The sequence below is a fragment of the Narcine bancroftii genome, chromosome 3 (assembly GCF_036971445.1).
Source record: "Narcine bancroftii isolate sNarBan1 chromosome 3, sNarBan1.hap1, whole genome shotgun sequence".
Lineage (NCBI taxonomy): Eukaryota > Metazoa > Chordata > Chondrichthyes > Torpediniformes > Narcinidae > Narcine > Narcine bancroftii.
In genome coordinates, this window is record NC_091471.1 from 250907859 (window position 1) to 250928532 (window position 20674).

The window sequence follows — 20674 nt, forward strand, 5'->3', positions numbered from 1 at the left end:
CTTTGCTTTCTACCAGACAGCCAATCCTCTGTGAACTTCGCTATCGCCTTCGCGTCAATGAATGTAAACAAACTGACTGTGCAATACAGAGAGAACAAAAAGAAAATAAGAAAGGAAGGGGATAGAATTTGTAGTGCACAAGTAATAGTTCTTAAATAAGTCCCTGAATGAGGTAGCAGCTGTTCCTGAGCCTGGCAGTGCGAGTCTTGTGGCACTGATACCTCTTACCTGATGGTAGCAGCGAGAATAGAGTGTGTGCTGGGTGGTGTGGGTCTTCAATGATTGCTGCTGCCTTCCGATGGCAGCATTCCCTGTAGATGTACTCAATAGTGAGGAGAGTTTGCCTATAATGTCCTGGGCTGTGTCCACTACCTTTGCGCTCAGGGGTATTGGTGTTCCCATACCAGACCATGATGCAGCTGGTCAGCATACTTCCCATCACACCTCTGTATAAATTTGCCAGGGTTTCATGTACCCAGATAATAAATCTGAAATCTGAATCTAATCTGATCATAACTTTCCAAATGTGGTTCAATCTTATTCCCAAGCATCCTCTCCAATGCTTTTCCTCCCACTGGTGTGACATTTAATGGCCTATAGTTCCCCAGTTTATCCTTATTCCCCTTGAAGTTAAGGTACATCACATCAACTCTCCATCTTAATGTTCCTTACAAGACCCAACACCATCTATTTCTTGATCTCAAAATGCCCCAACACAGGAGCATTCTCCGTGTTAAGATCACCATCACTGTCCTCGTGCTTCTCCTTGTTGAATACTCAGTGAGTACCACACCTACTTCTTCTGACTCCAAACATAATTTCCTTGAGTGATCCTATCCTTTCGCTAGTCATCCTCTTGTTTTTAATGCAAGCACAGTACAACCCCCGGTATCCAGCACCTATGGAGATTGGTAGATGCTGGATATGTGAATTTTCCGGTTGCTTGAGATTGTGTGGTGCGTGATCGGCAAACTAACCACTATTGGGCGCCATTTTTTAAACACAAACTTTTAACCAATTTATTTTTTGCAATTTTTTTTGCAGGTTGCTTGAATTCCAGTTAAGGGGATCATACTGTACAAATTCTCTTTAATCCTGCTCTCCCAAGAATATTTCATCATTCCTTTTGGCCTTTCTGAAGCCCTGCTTCTGCTTTTTCCTGCAATCTCCAGGACCGTGTCTGGTTTAAGTGGAACAAGAAAGTCTGCAGACGCTGTGATTGTAGTTTATACACAGAAGTGCTGGAGAAACTCAACAGGTCCCTCAGCATCCAGAGGAGGCAAATGTTTCAGGCCTGAGCCCTTCCTCGAGGTATGTCTGATCATACAATTAATTCCAAGATACCATAAATCTGGACCACCCAATAATCTGGACTCTCAAACTTTTAAAATTTAGTGGGCTTTTGTATGTGTGCATGTGTAAGTGCCACAAATGCACAGCGGTAACAAGAAACCACGCATAATACAGGTGATCACAAAGAAATTCATTTGTATACTATATTTTTGTTTTACAATGTTCATTTTTAAACATAATTTCAAGCATTACATGCTCATTTTTTGCAGTGAAAAAGTTTTATGTTTACTTATTTGTCAAGTGTTGACTTTATATTTTTTTTAAAGCTGCTCATTTTGATAAATGAAGCATGCTGCATTTGCTAATGAATAAATTGTACTGGCCCGACACCCAAAATGGCGGTCCAACGTGGCGATCGCACAAGGCCTGCACAGGCTAATGGCCTTTCTCCTTGGCCGACTGCCCGCATGGCGGGAACATGAACCAATTTTGTGACCGGAATGCCACTGACGTCACTTCCGCTGACAATGGCAGGAAAACCGGGCCCAGCGCCGGTGTTATGTGGTCAGGATAATGTGAATTATTTTATAACTGCATAAGAATACACCCTTCTCACTGTAGTAATTGTAGTGCATCACTGTGGGGCATATGTATATGTGAGTGTGTAAATGGTTTCCTGAAATGGTAATTGAAGTCTCTTCTGTTATTTGAATCTTGCATCTCTAAGTTATTTAAGAAGTCTCCCAAGTAACACAGAGACATAACAGACGGGAAACTGGGCCTATATTAAGCAGGGGCAGAGAGTGTCTATAACCACATCGAGTGTGTGTCGTTCTTCCACTCTCTACTGTAGCAACTCGCTACAAAACTATCAAAATTTACCTGCCCCAGGTAAACTATCAAAATACTGCCCCAGAAACCGGAAAATCTGAAAATTCCTGAGCAGTCTGGATTTTAGGACTTTTACTGTAGTTTCTTGAATCTTACACATGCTTCATTTTTCTGTTTCACTTTGTTCCTGAAGTCTCTCGTCATCTGGGGTTCTCTTCCCTTGCCGTCCCTGTCCTTCCTCCTTGCTCGAACAACCCAGTCCTGGACTCTTAATGGGGACTTAAGCAACACCTACCTGTAAGTTGTGGGCCTGTCCAATAGCAGCTGCTTCCAATTAGCTCCCCCTAGCTCCTGTCAAACTGTAGGCTTTTTCAGGTGCATTCTACGCTAAGAATGCGCCTGAAGAAGCAGAAGTGGCCCTTTAAATTGCCGTTCAGGTGGCAGCGTTTAAAGCGCAAAGCTGGCCACAGCTACACAGGATGCGGCTCTGAGCACACTCCGGCTCCTGCCCAGTATCAGCTGTGATCAGCAGCCTGACCCTTTAACATCTGCTTTCAGCCAACTGCATTCAGGTGGCTGGGGGAGCCACTGAGCTGAGCTGATGATCCCTCTCAGAGGAAGGTTACGTAGCTTGCCTCAAGAGCACCTCCTGCACATTCAGGTGGCCTCAAAACAGCCGCATATTGCCTAAACATGCGGTTTTACACGTGGGGTAATTGGCCACCTGAAAGTGCCTAATGTAATAATTTGCCCTCTTCCAATTTAGTGCTTTCCCACAAGGTCCAAGCTTATCTTTATCACCATCTTGAATCTTAAGGGATTATGACTGTTCCCAAAATGCCCTCCCACTGAAACTCCAACAGCTGGCTGGGCTCATTTGCCAAGACAAAGTCTAGTTTTGCCCATTCCTGTCGTACGATATATGGCTTCAAGAAACTATTCCTGGATTCACTTAACAAATTCTGCCCCATCTAAGCCTCTGGCACTAACAATGTCCCATACAATAGAATGGAAAATGGAGATTCCAGATAGAAGTGGAAACCACGAAGAAAACCTGATAGCTGTGTTTGGGCTTAAATGACATAACCTGCTACAAAATCAAATCTGGTGAAGTAGGAGACAGAAAGGTTTCATTCCCAGATGAGCTCTACGCCCGATTTGATCACCAGAATGAGGAAGAACCACTGCCCACCCCCTTGTCCTCTGACGATCCCCTACTATCAATATCCAAGGATGACATTCAGGCTGCCTTCAAGAGAGTGAATCCAAGGAAATCTCTGGTCCGGATGTAGTATCCGGCCGAGTGCTGAAAACCCCTGTGCTGACCAAGTTGCCAATGTATTCATGGACATCTTCAACATTTCACTTCAACAGGACCTGTTTCAAACAGGCTTCAATCACACAGTCCCCAAGAAGAGTGTGGTAAGCTGCCCAAATGACACTTGTGACCGTTGTCATCAATCGATCTTCCACAAACGCTGCCCTCAGCAGCTAACAAGTAATTGAGAGCCAGGAGGTTTTGATAAGCTGCAGCTCATATCCGCCGTTGTTCTTCAGCCAATAAATCGAAGGCCATCGCTGTCTGTTTGGTGAGAATCTTCAAAACTGCCTGGAGTCTGGTTAAACAGTTTAAATGCCAAACAGCTGTGGTAGTCTGGAGCAGCCTGAGCTGTTTACAACTCGAATCGCCCTTATAGTGATTGCCTTTAGCCTTGCCTTTAGCCTTCCCTTTAGCCTTCTGAATGCATTCGTGACCCAAAGGATGATTTACGAGATGCCAAGTTGGGGGGGAGTGTTTATTGTTACCTAACCTGTGAGTAGCAGCTTGTCTGTGAGCATTAGCATATATACCCCCTTCATCCCTACTCCAGGTATAACCCTGACTAATGTTCTGCCTATCATTTTCCCACCATCTTCTTTGTACCATATTTTTAGCACTCATCTCTTTAATATCTGTAGAGGCCAGGACGCCAAACCAATCCACTCCCCTAGGGCAGGTCTGTTTCCCTGGTCCATGTTGGGATCCTAAATTAAACCATACTAAATAAAGTACCCCACTATGAATACACTCTATACCTGTGCCCTGTCTGCATTCTAAAGGTAAACCTGTCCATTCCTCAAAGTAATTATCACCTCTGCTGCCCCTATTCCAGGAGGACTTAATACATTGTGTACAATTGGGTGGTTTCCCAAAAATTGGGAACCAGCAGAAAAACAATACAGCAAATAATAAAAATAACATTACAGCACTTTTTCCCGGTGTAGCGTAACTTTCAGACCAGAAGGATGCGAGACTGCATGCCAGGTGGAGGGTGTATTATCAACGTCTTTAGTTCGTGGTTTAGCTTGTTTAATGCGTTGTATGTGAGTCCACCCCTTTTCTTTTGTTCGCACTGCAGTGTCTGTAATAAGTAGTACACAATAAGGGCCGTCCCATATCGGTTTTAGTTTATGGTCTTGCCACGCTTTTACATATACCCAATCACCAGGTTTAACAGAATGAATAGGATAGTCCAGGGGTGGGTTTTGAGCTAATAAACCCTTCTGCCGTAAGTCATACAGAGAAGTAGAAAGTCCCTGTAAATATTTAGATATGAACTGGTCATTAGCCTCAGGGGTAGGGGTATCAGTGTGGAATCCCATGTAAGGAAGACCAAACATCCTTTCATATGGTGAGACAGCAAGGTCTTACGAGGAGCTGTGCGAGTCCTAATTAAAGCTAAGGGTAAACATTTAATCCAGGAGAGGCCAGTTTCCTCATGAAGTTGAGTGGGTTGATTTTTCAGGGTCTGATTCATCCGTTCAACACGGCCTGAACTCTGGGGGTGCCATGGGGTATGTAACTGCCAATCTATTCCCAGAATTTTACACACACCTTGGAGTACCTGAGAGGTAAAATGTGTACCTCGATCTGAGTCAATGGTTTGAATAATGCCATAACGCGGAATAACAGACTCTAGTAATATCCGGATAATGGTGCTAGCACGATCATTAGGGGTCGGGAAAGCCTCAACCCATCGAGTAAAATGATCCACCATCACCAGGAGGTATTTATAAACCCCTATCTTAGGTAATTCCGTGAAGTCAATCTGTAGTCGTTGAAACGGGCTTACGGCTATATCGCGACCGCCAGGCATTACCTGGCGCATGACTTTCTTATTCACTCGCTGACAGATTGGGCACCCCCGAGTACTTTGCATAGCTATGGTGTATATTCCCGAGCAATTAAAGGACCATACAAAAGCATCAACAAGTGCCTGTGTTCCCCAATGTTTCTGCTGGTGGAGCTCATCAATATGTCAAGGCTTTGTTCAGTACTTGGTGTCCCTCTGCTGTCCACCACAACCCATTGGCAGTTTGACGCATTCCCTGGTCTTTCATATAAACCTCCTCTTCCTGTGAAAAGATGGGAGGCTTTTGAACCTCATGTGGGGTGGGGAGTAACAGTTGCATGTCTATTTTTTCTGTGAGTGCAGCCTGTTTGGCAGGTTCATCTGCCCGTCTGTTCCCCTGTGCTTCAGGACTGTCAATAAGTTGATGGCCCCGTACATAAACTACAGCTATCTCCTCAGGTGACGTAAGAGCATCTAAGGATTGAACAATTAAGTTTTCATGGATCAACTTTTGTCCTTTCCCAGTTATCATTCCCCGCTCTTTCCAAAGGTGTGCACTACACCAAAAGCATACTTTGAGTCGGTATAGATTGTGCCCAACTTTCCCTCTAAACCCTGGAGAGCTCTGCAGAGGGCATATAATTCACAGGATTGTGCCGACCAATGACCACGAAGCCGACCGGCTTCAATCACAACTCCTTCATTCCCATCCACTATTCTATACCCGCTATAACGAATGCCGTCAATGCAGCGGGAAGATCCATCAATAAACCATCTTTCACCCTCCCGTAAAGGTTCATCACTTAAATCATCTCTAATTTTTGTCTGTAAATCTATCACTTCTAAACATACATGCTCTAAATCACACATGTCAAACACTGGCCCGCGGGCCAAATTTGGCCCGTGATATAATTATATTTGGCCCGCAAGATCATTTCAAAAATGTATTAGAGGTGGCCTGCCCTGCAGCGAGAGCCGATGCTGTTTTTTGGTAATGTCACCCCCACCATCCTCCCCCTTCATTGCACATCCTTCCCCACCCCCTAACTATCCCCTCCCCCCTAAAACCACCCCCCTTAAAAGATGGCCAGAATATTCTCAAAAAGGAATCCAGAATGGTAAAGTTCCACAAACCTTCCGCTGGGAATCCTAACAACACCCGGGCATCAGATCCACGGGACGCGGAGGGAGCAAGAGTGTTGCAGGTTGACCGTGGAAACTTTGAGAACGGGGAAAACAAAATTGTAATACGAAAAGTCTGTCGATGTCATCAGCCGGCAAGCCAGTTGGAAGGCTCCCCGCACAACCAGTCACTTCTCCCACCTGTCGAGCGGTGCGGCGGATTGGCGAGCGCCTGTGATTTCCTGTCAGCGCGACGGACATGGCAGGCTGCGCACGGCCCCTGCTGTTCCGCAAAGGCTGATCGGCAGCGCGCTGGGCCTGAGTGGGTGGGTAAGCAGGGGTGGGCAGAGGGTGTAGGTGAGGAGTAATGGGCAGGGGAAGTTATGGTGGTGCGAGGGGCAGTTAGAGGGAGGGATGAGTAGAAGGAGGGGTGGATAGGGAAGAGGTAAAAGGGGAGGGGCAGGGCGAGTAGGGGAGGGGTGATTAGAGGGTGAGACAGGTAGAGGGAGGAACAGGTTGAGGGGAGAGGCAGTAGAGGGGCGTGTATAGGATGGGGTGGGTAGAGGCAGAGCGAGTGGAGTGAGGGGTGAGTAGAGGTTGGGTAAAGGATTGGTCAGGTAGTGGGATGGTGGGTCGAGGGTGAATAGAGGCCTAGAGCCTGAGGAGTGAGCAGGAAATGCTGAGTCCTGATGCAGGCCAAAATGGACACAGACTGTGAATGGTGACTACATCTCCACAGGGACCAAATATGTTTCCCTCAGGTCAAGCAAAGGGTGAACTTGAGCTACCTACTCCTGACCTGTAACATTATCCTCCTAAAGTTATATCCTAAAGTTTAACATGACACATGTTGAAAGAAGAGAAAACATGCAGATGTTGTTGAAAATTTTCAATAAATATTTAGTTCGGCCCTCGACTTAGTCCAAGTTTTTAATTTTGGCCCTCCGTGAATTTGAGTTTGACACCCCTGCTCTAAATCATTGGGGAAAGTATCAGAATCTGGAGAAACCAAGAAGGCGGCTGGATTCTGTTCTTTGTTTATAATCAGTGTCAAATCATCCCTATCCATGAGAATCGCTTCATACTTTAAAATTCTAGAATCATTAAGCCACCTTCCGGCACGTTGTCAGAGAATGGCGCGGACTGTGTGAGGGGTATGAACTAACATCGGGGCACGAAACGTAATCTTTCGTAATTCTTCGACTAAAATAGCAGTGGCTGCAATTGCTTGCACACATTCTGGCCAACCATGACAAACGGGATCTAAAATTTTTGAAATAAAGGCAACTGGTTGTCTAAAGTCTGCCTTCTCTTGCGTTAATACTCCCATGGCCACACCGTCTTTCGCATTGGTATATAGATCAAATGGCTTATTTAGTCGGGTAAAGCCAAAACTGGGGCACTAATAAGACGCTGTTTCAGCAAGGTAAAATCTTTAATCTCCTCCTCCGTCCAGACAACAGTTTCACCCCCTAGAGTCGCAAGTTTATCATAAAGAAATTTGACCAGGATAGAATAGTTCTCAATCCAAATTCTACAGTGTCCTACTAAACCAAGGAATTTTCTAAGTTCTTGAGCACTCTTTGGAGGCGGGATCTGCAGAATACCGCGTGTTCTCTCTGGTCTTATCTTCCTAATTCCTTGACTAACCAGATGACCTAAGTATTTAACTTCAGATTGAACAAATTGTAACTTTGACTCGCTCACAATAAGACCCTTGTTCCCTAGGAAATTCAGAAATTCAACAGTGTATTGTTTAACCACATCATACTTTTTTCCCGTGATTAATAAATCATCAACATATTGTATTAATTGACAATTCTCTCTCCGAGGGAATACCTGTTCTAAAACTTGGCCAAACAAATTTGGGGATTCTGTAAAACCCTGGGGAAGGATCGTCCACCGGTATTGATTTTTCCGTCCTGTAAAAGGATTCTCCCACTCAAATGCAAACATGTCCCTACTGTCTATTGCCAACGGACAGGTCCAGAAGGCATCTTTTAGGTCAATTACACTAAACCACTTACTATGGGGATCAATTTTACCCATTATCGTATAGGGGTTAGGTACGACTGGATAACGGGTGAGAATGATTTTGTTTAACTCCTTCAAATCCTGCACTAATCGATAGGTACCATCTGGTTTTTGGACAGGTAAAATTGGGGTATTAAAAGGTGACATACAAGGTTCGAGTATACCATCTTTCACCAATTGGTCAATTACTGGCTGCAGCCCCTTTCGGCCAGCCGTAGGAATTGGATACTGTTTTCGTCTAATTACTTGGTCAGGGTCTTTTAAAGTAACTTGCAGGGGAGGAACATCTAATCCTCCTCTATTGCCTCTTTTTGCCCATACTCTAGGATTTATTAGTTCCCAATCCTCCTCTGTTAGTATATAAAATTGAACCCCAATACCTGATCCCTGTGGTCTGGTACCGAGAGCCAATTGGTCTTGAAAATCTTGTCCCAACAGGCAAACTCCAGCTTGGGGAACTAGTAAAATATCCTCTGTTATTATCTTTTCTCCCATTTGTATCTTTACATTCTTTAGTATAGGGACCGTAAAATCTCTTCCTCCCACTCCCGAAACCAGCACTGTCCCTTCTGTTTTAACACCCTCGGGCCGTTGTAAAATACTAGACCGGGCTGCCCCTGAATCTACTAGAAAACCCTCGTCATCGTGGGGTCCTATGCTTAAATTTACCAATGGTTCTCCATGCAGCCCCACGGTGTGTATTGGCTGAGAACCCTGACCCCCCCCCCTATTCATAATCTGCCTCCATCAATGCATAAGATCGCATCTCCCTGGCTCGCATTGGGCATTCCCTCTTAAAGTGTCCCTCCTTTTTACAATAATAGCAAACTAATGCTCCTGTTTCCCAATTTCTACCAGGGTCCCCATGGGGTCCCGGGGATGGTCGTCATCCCCGGAATTCTCCTCTATCTCTGCCTCTGCTCTGGTCTCAACTTCCCCACTCCTGGCGCTCCTCCCAACGTCCAGGAGCTGGCACACAGCTCCTAACATTTCCCTGCTATCCCTCCACAACTTCCTTGACTGCCTGCATCCAAATCTTAGCCTTTCCTTTCTGTTTATCTTCAGACCTCTGGACGTATGCCCTTTGTGCGATCTGTAAAAGCTGCGTTATTCCCTGTTCATACCAATTCTCTGTCTTTTGCAATTTCTTCCTGATATCTGGGGCTTAATTAGTAACAAAGCCCGTCAATACCAATTGTTCACCTGCTGGGGATCCTATATCCAACCCCCCATATTGCTGTATGGCCGCAGAAATGCGGAGGGGGTCTCCTTGGGACCTTGGGGAACCTCAAATGCCTTCTTAAAGTTCTGTCCTTTTGGAACTGACTCCTTCATTCCTTTAATTAGATTAACCCTGTACTCATCCATTCGCGTGCAACCATCATTAGTAGTTTTATCCCAATTTGGGTTTGCCAGGGGAAATTTAGCTTCTCCAGGTATCGCCTCTGGTCCCCCTTGGTGTTCCCTATCCCAGACTCTAATCCCTGCCTGGCGAATCATTCTACGTTCATCCAAAGTAAACAGAGTCTTAAAGATAGACATTAATTCATCCCAGGTATATATATTAGGTCCCAAAAATTGATCTGATTGTTCTGCACATCCCTGAGGGTCTTCTATCAGAGAGGTTATTTCTTCTTAAAATTGCACACCTCCATACTGGTCAGAGGCACATTTACGAATCCGAGACCCCCCACATCCCCTCCCAAGGGAGCCTCTTGTAAAGGTCTCATCCAGTTAATTTCTGGCTCATCCCCCCCTGTATGATGTTCTGAATGACCCTCATAATCAAAGTCTCCTCCCTCTCATGTCAAGTGAGGCAGTAATCTTGTACTCTGTGAGCGGGTCACCATATCACCCCTACTTTCTTTTTCTTTCTCTAACTGTGGAGGAGGAGGGTGTTAGGAATTAAAGTACCTTTAAAGAAATTGCTCGAGACAAAAATTGAGAACAAAGAACATTTATTACTACAACAATGCAAAGTTGGGTGCTTCCCCTTACCCTGGGAATACACACACATACTGGGGCTCACCCAACTTTTATACAGTCAATTTCAGTATCAGAATGCCCTCCCCCTTACATTCTTCTGCCCCCTGGATGGGTTTGGCATAGGTAATTCTTCCTGCCTACGTGCAGTTTCAGTACACTTGGAGGACCAGGGGGTATCCTGTGGGTGCCCCATCATGTCATTGTCCTTATTCACACCTTCCTGATTCTCTGGGCTACAGTCTCTTAATATGCAGAGTTGACTCATTCTATCTAGGGTTGGCTAATTTCATATGTATAAATCTGTGTATGGTTAGCTAATTAGAAATGTATGACTTGGTACTTCTGTCCAGGGCTAGGAGACCCTTATCTGATCCAGACTACCTCAACTTCCTACATTCTATTGTACCTTACCATTCCTTATCTTAGTCCTATGGTCTTGTCACAAAGGATAGAAGATTCTTATGTTAATCGTGCTGACTCTGCTTTCCTGCATCCTAAGCCCCAAACTTATCCTGTTTGAACTGGTTTCAGCCATTTTACTGATGAACTTTAGTTTCTTACATGTTCATAATTTTAGGTCAATTTTCCCATCTCTCACAAGGGGAAGGTAAAGAAGGGTAAAGCGTAGGTGAGAGGGGGGAGATAGGAGCCGGCACAGGGGGAACATAAGGTGGAGGAAGGGAATGTAACACATCCCATCCTTGTATTTCAGGGGCAGAAGGTTCCTCATCCTTCTTGTTCTTACAATCTTTTTCACTCAAAATCATTTGATCAAACGATCCACTGAGCCAACAGGCTGCATATTCTCTGCTCTCGGTATTACCTCCTTGATTTTGGTAGAGCCAGATGTTCAATGCCTGACACATCCAGTCCTCGTCAGATCCGAACTTTGGCCAATATACCAAACTCCCTCTTATCGGATTCTTAACCCATTCCTGATAGCAATACCTGACCGGATTATGTTTAGGTATCTGATCCTCCCGTCCATCTCCAGGACTGTTTCCCTCGATATTTACTCCTCCCATACTAGCAGGTAAATAAATTCCTTTTATCGGGATCCAGTAGCTATTCCTAGCGCGCTTCCTTAATGTCCTCCCGTCTTTTGTTCTCAATGCCTCCTCTCGGATATCTCTCGCTTCATCTACTGACCAGTCACCCTTCGTCCGGGAGTCCAGCTGAGTAAGCCGGGGTGCACCTACCCCCGTCGTCGGGCACTCTGTCAGTGGAGGGAGTGCGATCCCGGACGAGCCCCCATTTGTGAGAAACAGAAGTACCTTCACAGATTACGCTCGAGACAAAAATTGAGAACAAAGAACATTTATTGTACAACAGTGCAAAGTTGGGTGCTTCCCCTTACCCTGGGAATACACACACATACTGGGGCTCACCCAACTTTTAGACAGTTCATTTCAGTGTAGAGATACCCCCCCCTTAACATTCTTCTGCCTCCTGGATTGGTTTGGCATTGGTAATTCTGTCTGCCTATGTGCAGTTTCTGTAAACTTGGAGGACCATGGGGGTCCCATCATGTCATTGTCCTTATTCATGAATCTGCCTTTGTCCTTATTCACACCTCTCAACCCCCAGGACTTACTAATTATATGCAGAACCTGCTAATTCTTTCTATCACTATAAGACCTTTCTTCTATTGTACGCGTATCCCTTCCTCACACTCATATCAGAATTCATCCCTATTCAGCACTTACTTATCCTCTAGACTAGTCTATTTCTTTATTTTATTCATACTAACTTTACTTCCTATAATCCATTATCTCTCACAGTAAGGACTCTTATTTTGCACTATTTATTATTGAATATTTTTTCTGTGTTTGCACAGTTTTTTACATTTCTTTCTTTGCTTACATTTTTCTCTTGTGAGAGATGAGTAAAACTGATATAAAAATATGAAGATGAGGAAACTAGTGTTCTTTCTTTGGCTTGGCTTCGCGGACGAAGATTTATGGAGGGGTAAATGTCCACGTCAGCTGTAGACTCGTTTGTGGCTGACAAGTCCGATGTGGGACAGGCAGACACGGTTGAGCGGTTGCAGGGGAAAATTGGTTGGTTGGGGTTGGGTGTTAGGTTTTTCTTCCTTTGTCTTTTGACAGTGAGGTGGGCTCTGTGGTCTTCTTCAAAGGAGGTTGCTGCCCGCCGAACTGTGATATCAGCCCACTGGCGGTGGTCAATGTGGCAGGCACCAAGAGATTTCTTTAGGCAGTCCTTGTACCTCTTCTTTGGTGCACCTCTGACATGATGGCCAGTGGAGAGCTTGCCATATAACACGATCTTGGGGAGGCGATGGCCCTCCATTCTGGAGACATGACCTACCCAGCGCAGTTGGATCTTCAACAGCGTGGATTCGATGCTGTCGGCCTCAGCCATCTCGAGTACTTCGTTGTTAGGGATGAAGTCGCTCCAATGAATGTTGAGGATGGAGTGGAGACAATGCTGGTGGAAGCGTTCTAGGAGCCATAGGTGATGACGGTAGAGGACCCATGATTTGGAGCCGAACAGGAGTGTGGGTATGACAACGGCTCTGTATATGCTTATCTTTGTGCGGTTTTTCAGTTAGTTGTTTTTCCAGACTCTTTTGTGTAGTCTTCCAAAGGCGCTATTTGCCTTGGCGAGTCTGTTGTCTATCTCGTTGTCGATCCTTGCATCCGATGAAATGGTGCAGCCGAGATAGGTAAACTGGTTGACCGTTTTGAGTTTTGTGTGCCCGATGGAGATGTGGGGGGGCTGGTAGTCATGGTGGGGGACTGGCTGATGGAGGACCTCAGTTTTCTTCAGGCTGACTTCCAGGCCAAACATTTGGCAGTTTCCGCAAAACAGGACATCAAGCGCTGAAGAGCTGGCTCTGAATGGGCAACTAAAGCGGCATCGTCTGCAAAGAGTAGTTCATGGACAAGTTGCTTTTGTGTCTTGGTGTGAGCTTTCAGGCGCCTCAGATTGAAGAGACTGCCATCCGTGCAGTACCGGATGTAAACAGCGTCTTCATATATGTGTAATGAATAAAGCCAGTATGAATGGGATAAGAATAGATATTAGAAGATATTAGAAGAATAGATATTAGAGGCCTGGAAGTCAGCCTGAAGAAAACTGAGGTCCTCCATCAGCCAGCTCCCCACCATGACTACCAGCCCCCCCCACATCTCCATCGGGCACACAAAACTCAAAACGGTCAACCAGTTTACCTATCTCGGCTGCACCATTTCATCAGATGCAAGGATCGACAATGAGATAGACAACAGACTCGCCAAGGCAAATAGCGCCTTTGGAAGACTACACAAAAGAGTCTGGAAAAACAACCAACTGAAAAACCTCACAAAGATAAGCGTATACAGAGCCGTTGTCATACCCACACTCCTGTTCGACTCCGAATCATGGGTCCTCTACCGGCACCACCTACGGCTCCTAGAACGCTTCCACCAGCGTTGTCTCCGCTCCATCCTCAACATCCATTGGAGCGCTTTCATCCCTAACGTCGAAGTACTCAAGATGGCAGAGGTCGACATCATCGAGTCCACGCTGCTGAAGATCCAGCTGCGCTGGATGGGTCACGTCTCCAGAATGGAGGACCATCGCCTTCCCAAGATCGTGTTATATGGCGAGCTCTCCACTGGCCACCGTGACAGAGGTGCACCAAAGAAAAGGTACAAGGACTGCCTAAAGAAATCTCTTGGTGCCTGCCACATTGACCACCGCCAGTGGGCTGATAACGCCTCAAACCGTGCATCTTGGCGCCTCACAGTTTGGCGGGCAGCAACCTCCTTTGAAGAAGACCGCAGAGCCCACCTCACTGACAAAAGGCAAAGGAGGAAAAACCCAACACCCAACCCCAACCAACCAATTTTCCCCTGCAACCGCTGCAACCGTGTCTGCCTGTCCCGCATCGGACTTGTCAGCCACAAACGAGCCTGCAGCTGACGTGGACTTTTTTACCCCCTCCATAAATCTTCGTCGGCGAAGCCAAGCCAAAGAATGAATAAAGCCAGTATGAATAGGATAAAAATAGATATTAGAATGTAGGTAAAGTTAGTCTGAATAAGATAAGGGTCTTCTAGCCCTAGACAGAATTAGCAAGTTCCACATATGTAATTAGTAAGCCCTAGACTAGCAAGTTCTGCATATGAAGAGGTTGTAGCCCTAAGAGTCCGGAAGGTGTGAATTAGAACAAAGGCAGGTTTGTGAATAAGGACAATGAGGATAATGACATGATGGCACCGACAGGATACCCCTGGTCCTCCAAGTTCACAGAAACAGCACATAGGCAGACAGGATTGCCTAATGCCAAACTCATCCAGGAGGCAGAAGAATGTAAGAGGGAGGGTATTCCTATACTGAAATGAACTGTATAAAAGTTGGGTGAGCCCCAGTGTATGTGTGTATTCCCAGGGTAAGGGGAAGCACCCAACTTTGCATTGTTGTATAATAAATGTTCTTTGTTCTCAATTTTTGTCTCGAGCAATTTCTGTGAAGGTACTTCTGGCTTCTAACACTCTTTTGTATATAGTGGTAGAAAGGGTGAACACTACCTGGTGCAGGATCGGATTCTTGACTTACAAACAAGCTGAATTTAAAACAACTGATGCGAGCTGAGAGCAACCTTCAGAATAATCAAGATGCTGAGAGTTTCGCATAAACAAGACATGAAGTCTTTAGGGAGGCAGTCTGAAAGACTGTTAAACACTGTTGAATGGTTGGTTGATCCTGGGGTCCTGATAAGAATGATTGAGTTAATCTTGTTAAAACACTTAGGTATGGTAAAAGACTGATTGAGTTAACCCATTGAAAGATTCATAAGACACTTAACGTGGGATGCAAAAACAATCAGGCCAGCATGTCTGTTTTCTACTGCATAAATATGAACTTGTAACTGCTGAATTGTAGCATCTTCTAGCTGCTCCTGTTCGGAGATACAGGCGTATCAGAGCCAGCACCACCAGGCTGAGGAACAGCTTCTTCCCACGAGCAGTGAGAACGCTGAACGACCAAAGGAACTGCTCACACTGACCATCCGAGACCCTCACTTGTACAAAACAACATCTATCTATTTATTTATTTATTTATTTGTTTGTTTGTATGCATGAAATTCTTGTCCTGCATGTGTATTGTTTGTCTCTATGTGTATTACATCTGGTTGTGTGTCTGCGTGTTTTGTACCAAAGACTGGAGAATGATGTTTTGCCGGGTTGTACTTGTACAATCAGCTGACAATAAACTTGACTTATATTATGCTTAAGGTGGAAGGAAAGGATGGGGGGGGGGGGTGCACGTGGAGTTGTACAGAGTAGGCTACGCGGGTGCTGGGCCAGTTAATATTAAAGTGGGTGACCCTCCCCTTTAACTGACTCAGCCACACAAGGGCTGGGATGAGCAGCAGGCACATTGTCCATCATTTTGATTTTCTGCTTAACAAATCTCCCTGAGGCTCTAATATTTATTTAACAATATTTGTTTATATATGTACTGCATATAAACCTCTTGCAAATAATCTATATATGTATTTGCTATTTTTACACTGAGGACTGAAGAACGGTATTTTGCCCACCTCACTGACAAAAGGCAAAGGAGGAAAAACCCAACACCTAACCCCAACCAACCAATTTTCCCCTGCAGCCGCTGCAACCGTGTCTGCCTGTCCCACATCGGACTTGTCAGCCACAAACGAGCCTGCAGCTGACGTGGACTTTTACCCCCTCCATAAATCTTCGTCCGCGAAGCCAAGCCAAAGAAGACTTTACAATTATTTGATAATAATGAGCTTGAAGTTGAAATGTAGACTTCTGATAATAGTTTAGGCTACTCTGGGCTCACCATCATATCATGTAAATAACCGCAAAATCTCTGTCTTTGAGTTAATTTCTGTGACATTTCTTCTCAAGTACAGTTTACAGTTACTGATAACTTAAGGACGTCATAGTTGGCAAAGTGGTTAGCACAATGCTCTTATAGCGCCAGCGATCAGGGCTGTAAGGATCCCACACTGTCTGTAAGGAGTTTGTACATTCTCCCTGTTTCTGCGTGGGTTTTCCACGGGGGCTCTGGTTTCCTCCCACCATTCGAAATGTACCTGGGGTGTAAGTTAATGGGGTGTAAATTTGGCGGCACAGGCTTATGGGCCAAAATGGCCTGTTACCATGCTGTTTGTTATAAGTAGAAATTTTGTGTGGCCTGCAGGGAGAAGAATCTCAGGGTTATATGTGTTGTCATGTATGTAACCTGGCAATAAATCTGAACTTTGAACAATACTGGGGAAATGAAAAACTCCCACTCTGCCAACCCTGTTGCTTTTGCAACTTCCCATAATCTGTCAACATATAATTTTTGCTCATACCTTGTGTAATGATTATAATATTTCGTGAGAATTTGGTAAAATTTGGGGAGAATTTGGTTAGGTTTAGAGTTGGTTACATACATACACACATATTAAACCAGATCTTATTTGAAAGACTGAAGAAATATTGAAGATCTCTGGAGAATGTAAGCACCTTTCACAAGTGGGTGTTAATTGAACTGATGTCATAAAATGAATGAACTGGAACCAGGATAGCTACAAGTATTTTACTGCAGGGTGCTTACAGGAAGGTCACTCCTGGGCTTTGTTTATCTAACAACCGCTTGAGCAGAAGAAAGAACTCCTGTTGTTTGCTGAAGAAGGTGGGGGTTTTGCAAGTGAGTGAATCACATGTTTTTGCTGGAGAGAGAGAGAGAGAGAATAGAAGCCCTCTCAGCTTGTGTGTGTGTGACACAGTGCAAGCCAGGAAGAGCTGGTTGAAACTGATGAAAAATTCCAAAAGCAGTGGATGGCTGGAAGTGCTATCTGTCTGATGTTTCTCTTGGAATAAGAGGAACAGAAGGAGCTCTCTCATAACCTGAAAGAAAGAAATTACCATTTGGAGAACCTAATGGGGCAAGTTTCATCAGCGAGACATTGAGGTAACTAATGGTGGTACCTCAGTTGTGGAAATCCTGGAAAAACACATCTCTCTCTCTGCAAACCCTACAAGATCCTTCCTGAGTGGTAAACATTTACCTTTCAAGCACCAAAGCCTGGTGAACTTTATACATGTTAAATTCTGTGCACGGTATAACAATTGCCTGCATCCAGAGAACCTGGAAGAAGGAGAAGTGAGATTGAACTGTGAACCAAAGAACTTTTCTTAAATTTACACACACATTACATACACGAGCACTTAGAATTAGAAGGGGTTAATTTGGGTTAGTTAAATATAGAGTTAAGTTAAAGTTTGATTCTATTTTCATGTTTAAAAACCATTTGTCTTGGTGAATGTCTATTGCTGTTGGGTTTTGGGATCCTTTGGGCTCGTAAAACTTGAAGAAGGGCTCTGGCCCTAAACAATCCCATGGACATTGTGTGACCTACTAGGTTCCACCAGCATTTTTGTGTTTTTACTATTGATACATTTATGCCAATTATTTGAAGTTCATAAAGACTTTGGACACAGGTGACAGCTAAAATGGCCCTGCATTTCTACAGATGCTTCTGAAATAACACCTATTGTTTTCAGTATTTCAAAAACCATCATAAATCTTTCCATCTTTTGGTTTACTGCAAACAACAGCCATTCCGTCTTTGCAAACTGGCTTCTGTCTTCCATCTCAAAGAACCAGATGTGTTTAAAATGCTGATGTGTTGTCTTTGGGCTGAAGCCATCTAACAGCTGTAAAGAACCACGTCTCTGTAGAATGTAAATGAGCCTGTCCTCCCAAACTAACTTATTAACCCATATCTAGATAAAATGTAGGAAAAACATTAAATAAGAATTAATCATAGCACATTCGTCATACAAAGGTAAAAAGATGCTGTTGGCAGTTACATACAGTCCTCCAAAGGATGTGGACAACAATAGAAGAGGTTTGTGAGAAGGTCAATGTTATGGAAGAAATGGGAGATTTTAACATGTAAGTTGATTGGATAAACCATGGGACTGGATCTCAAGAGAAAGAATTTATAGAAAGCCTACGAGATGGCTTTTTAGAGCAGCTTGTTGATGAGCTCATGAGGGAAGCCATTCTCAACCTGATTTTGGCTTATGGCCCCCTTAGGACTCTCCTCTGTGAAGCAGTCATGTTTAGTTGGTGTTACAGAGTTCTGTATTGTGTATTGACCAATGTGTTGTGTGGTTTTATGTTAAAAAGTGACAGTTTGCCTTAGAGAGCCAAGGTGAAGGTGGACTGATGAGAGAATGGGAAACGGACTGCGCATGTGCAGAAAATGAAAAAAAATTCTGGACTTGGATGATAAACCACCACTGGGGGTGCTGTGGAGTGGAAGGAGGCCCAGAGCATGAGTCATGGTCAGGAAGACAATTTAGATTGTTGGGATTTCAAAATGGATGAACATTCCGAAGGCAGCCAGAAGGATCTGGACCAAGCCGTTGTTCCTCTCTCTACAAGCAACACAAGACAACTTCAACCCAAGAAGGTTGTCCATTGTCGCCAGCCCTGTTTGCTCGATTAATAAGGCAGAATTAACAGATACGAGGGATGAGAGTTATGGATGAAGAGTATAAGATTAATTTGTTTGCAGACAATGTTTTGATATATTTAACAAACCCAGAACAATCATTGGCACATTTATGGGAACGTTTATTACAGTGTGGAATATTGTCCAGATATAAAGTTAATTGAGATAAAAGTGAAATTTTATCAGTCAGCGAAGGAGATTATTCAGTGTATAAAAATATTATTAACTTGAAGTGGTCAGATAAAATTAAATACTTAGGAATAATTGTGAACACTGAGTATCAATCTTTATATAAATTAAATTATGTTCCATTATTGAAAAAGATCAAAGCAGATTTAATTAAGTGGAAGAACCTTCCGTTAACTCTAATTGGTCGGGTTAATTGCATTAAGATGAACATTTTTCCTCGTATTCAATACTTGTTTCAATCAATACCATGTTTTCTTATAAAGAACTTTTTTCAGGAATTAAATAAAGTCACTAGGGAATTTTTATAGAAAGATAAATTATCACAGGTAGCATTAAGTAAACTTACTTGGAAGTATGCATTAGGTGGGTTACAATGATCTCATTTTCAGAACTATTATGAAGCAGCCCCGTTCAAATTCATTAGTGGTTTGATGGATTTGGATCGGCCTCCAAGTTGGGCTAAAGTTGAGATAGCCTGTATTTCTGAAATTGCAGTGCATCAATTTATATTTCGGTGGAATGTAAATTTGTTACAGGAGTATAATATGCCAACATTAAATATTATTTATTATTAATTATTAAAACATTTATTGATGTTATTTATTGCCGCACGGATGGCAGTCTCTTCAATCTGAGGTGCCTGCAAGCTCACACCAAGACACAAGAGCAACTTGTCTGTGAACTACTCTGCAGACGATGCCGCTTTAGTTGCCTATTCAGAGCCAGCTCTTCAGCGCTTGATGTCCTGTTTTGCGGAAACTGCCAAAATGTTTGGCCTGAAAGTCAGCCTGAAGAAAACTGAGGTCCTCCATCAGCCAGCTCCCCACCATGACTACCAGCCCCCCCCCCCCACATCTCCATCGGGCACACAAAACTCAAAACGGTCAACCAATTTACCTATCTCGGCTGCACCATTTCATCGGATGCAAGGATCGACAACGAGATAGACAACAGACTTGCCAAAGCAAATAGCACCTTTGGAAGACTACACAAAAGAGTCTGGAAAAACAACCAACTGAAAACCTGCACAAAGATTAGCGTATACAGAGCCGTTGTCATACCCACACTCCTGTTCGGCTCCGAATCATGGGTCCTCTACCGGCATCACCTACGGCTCCTAGAACGCTTCCACCAGCGTTGTCTCCGCTCTATCCTCAACATTCATTGGAGCGACTTCATCCCTAACAACGAAGTACTCGAGATGGCAGAGGTCGACAGCATCGAATCCACGCTGCTGAAGATCCAACCACGCTGGGTAGGTCACATCTCCAGAATGGAGGACCATCGCCTTCCCAAGATCGTGTTATATGGCGAGCTCTCCACTGGCCACCGAGACAGAGGTGCACCAAAGAAGAGGTACAAGGACTGCCTAAAGAAATCTCTTGGTGCCTGCCACATTGACCACCGGCAGTGGGCTGGTATCACCTCAAACCGTGCATCTTGGCCCCTCACAGTTCGGCGGGCAGCAACCTCCTTTGAAGAAGACCGCAGAGCCCACTTTACTGACAAAAGACAAAGTAGGAAAAACCCAACACCCAACCCCAACCAACCAATTTTCCCTTGCAACCGCTGCAACTGTGTCTGCCTGTCCCGCCTCGGACTTGTCAGCCACAAA

At 44.4% G+C, this 20674-nt stretch overlaps 1 protein-coding gene across 1 annotated transcript in view; it reads left to right on the forward strand.

Moving 5' to 3' along the window:
* The first annotated feature begins 1049 nt into the window (after nucleotides 1-1049).
* mcoln1a (mucolipin TRP cation channel 1a) overlaps nucleotides 1050-20674 on the forward strand; it is a 75486-nt gene continuing 55861 nt past the window's right edge. Inside the window, exon 1 of the mRNA XM_069927566.1 lies at nucleotides 1050-1311. The gene's annotated coding sequence lies outside the window, so the exon portion shown is untranslated. The remainder of the gene's footprint in view (nucleotides 1312-20674) is intronic.